At 42.5% G+C, this 2,779-nt stretch overlaps 1 pseudogene; it reads right to left on the reverse strand.

Moving 5' to 3' along the window:
* Positions 1 to 74: 74 nt before the first annotated feature.
* Positions 75 to 1,169, reverse strand: LOC116465361 (etoposide-induced protein 2.4 homolog; annotated as a pseudogene).
* Positions 1,170 to 2,779: the final 1,610 nt, after the last annotated feature.

Below are 2,779 nucleotides of genomic sequence, written 5' to 3' on the forward strand. Positions count from 1 at the left end.
CAGAAGAACCTTGGCAGAGTGGGTTCTGCCTTCCCTGGCAGGTGGAAGTGAGCACAACCTCCCTCCTATCTCACTCATGCCCTTTGCATGGCAGTAGCCTTCAGTTTGGCAGGAGATGGATGCAGTGAAGGGAACTTCCCTAAAGAGGTTAAGCTGCTCAGGGCAGACTGTAGGTAGACTGTCCTGTAAGAGTCTCATGCTTGGGAAGATCACCAAGGGCAAGAGGCACAACCGGAAGAGGTACGCTGTGCCAGGGGTCTTTGCTTCACTGGCACTGATAAAGAACAAGGATAGAGGAACAAAGGAACAAGGATAGAGAAGTGGCAGCCACTGATAATATGGCTGCACTGGTAATGAAGACTGCATTGCCATAAGAAAAGGCAAGGGCAAACCAAACCCAAAGTAGTAAGACCAGTTCCTTTCTATGTTAGACAACTGCTGGTGCACTTCGATTCCTTTATTGAACCAACAATATTTGAAGCAGCACAGTGAGGAGAGAAGAGACATATGAAGGAGACTAACCAGCTGAACAACAAGATGGATGGGAAAGAGACTCACAAACACTCCTTGATTGAGGAAAAGAGCCTGTAGCAAAAGGTTGGAGAGCATGTCAGCAATTATTTTGCAGGCACTAGGGAATGGGTGAGGCTTCCTCACTGGTTTCTCAAATGCCAGCTCAGCTATATCTTGAAACCAAATGGCATTCACAACTTTGCTAGGCACAAACAAAGGGAGCACCCAATGAGCACTGGAGATTGATATGAGGAAGAATTCTAGCCATGACCGAGCATCTCCATGTCGTGATGGATCACCAATAATTCAGGGTGTCACTGACCAAAGCAGAAGAATAAACAGTCAATAAAACAGGGGAGACTGGACCAGAACACTCCACCATTCCAAGTGCAACACTGAGAAATTCTACTAACAATACACGGCTCACTCTCTCACTCTTACTCTATATTCTTGGCTCTTCTCTGTGCCAGGACACTACTTGCCTTTCTTCAATGCTGCTCCTCTCCCTTTTGCTGGATTCAAGAATGCAGCTTGGAGACTGTAAAAATACCTCAGATGGAATCTTAGATTCCCCTGCCAAGGTCCTGGAGAGAGGTTTTAACACTGTCAGGCATCTCTTCACCACCCAAACTATCAACTACACAGAGGAGATAGAAGTGCCCCAAAATCTCTCATTATGAAGGACCCACAGCTCCACTGCCATAGCTCTGGCCAGGCCCCTCACCCATGGCAGACCTGATCGGCTCCTCAGCACACAGCCGCCCCCTCTCCACTGGGCTGCTCCCAGGGCAGGGGCCACATAGGGCTGCTGCCAGGCATTTTTTAAATAGCTAAAAAGAAAATTTTTAAATTAGCAACATCATGTTACTTAGAAGGACATAGAGCAACTGGAAATCTCATACATTGCTGGTAGAAATGCAAAATGTTACAGCATCCTTGGAAAATAGTTTGGCAGTTTTTAATAAAGTTAGACATGTGCCTACGATATATCCCAACAATCTTACTTCCAGATAATTACTCAAGAGAAATAAAAACTGTATTTATGCAAATATCTTTATATAGAGAGGTTATTTTTAAAGTCTAAAAATGAGACAATTCATGTTCTTCAAATGGTAAACTGATAAATTTTAGCAAATCCATTCAATGAGATGTTGCTCAGGAATAAAAAGGAATGGACTTGATTCACATGACATAGATGAATCTCAAATGCATTAAGCCAAGTAAAAGAAAGCTACATATCATATGGTTCCATTTTATATGGCTTATTATAGGATGGGAAAGACATCATAGGTTGTATTAGTTCATTTTCACACTGCTATTAAGAAATACCCAAGACTGGGTAATTTATAAAGAAAAGAGGTAGAATTGACTCACAGTTCCACATGACTGGGGAGGCCTCAAAAAGCTTACAATCATGGCAGAAGGAATCTCTTACAAAGCAGCAGGAGAGAGAATGAGTGCCAAAAGAAGGGGGAAGTCCCTTATAAAACCATCAGCTTTCATGAGAACTCACTATCACAAGAACAGCATGGGGGAAACCCACCCCCATGATTCAATTGTCTCCACCTGGTCCTACCGTTGACACATGGGGATTATTACAATTCAAGGTGAAATTTGGATGGGAACACAGAGCCAAACCATATCACAGGGTGTTAGGGATTGGGAGAGAAGGAAAGAGTACAAATGGGCATTATGAGAGACTTTGTGATGAGGAAACCTGTATTCATCTGTTCTCACACTGCTAATAAAGACATACCTGAAACTCGGTAATTTCTAAAAGAAAGAGATTTAATTAACTTATAGTTCCACATGGCTAGGGAGGCCTCACAATCATGGTGGAAGAGCAATGGACATCTTACATGGTGACAGGCAAGAGAGAACTTGTGCAGGGGATCTCCCCTTTATAAAACATCAGATCTCATGAGAGTTACTCACTATCATGAGAACTGCACAGGAAAGACCTGCCCCCATGATTCAATTACCTCCCACTGGGTCTTTCCCACAACACATGGAAATTGTGGGAGCTGCAATTCAAGATGAGATCTGGGTGGGGGCACAGCCAAACCATATCAAAACTATTCTGTTTTATAACTGTGGTGGTCAATATATGATCACTTCATGCATTTGCCAAAATCTGTATAACTATACCCTATAAACAGCATATTTTACCATATCAGATATTTTAAAAACCTTTCCAATAGCCTCTATAACCCTTAAAATTGAAGCTTATTTCCATATCCTGTACAGTTTTGCATAATATTTCTTC

Source organism: Hylobates moloch, unplaced genomic scaffold (genome assembly GCF_009828535.3).
Source record: "Hylobates moloch isolate HMO894 unplaced genomic scaffold, HMol_V3 SCAFFOLD_4643, whole genome shotgun sequence".
NCBI classification, from domain to species: domain Eukaryota; kingdom Metazoa; phylum Chordata; class Mammalia; order Primates; family Hylobatidae; genus Hylobates; species Hylobates moloch.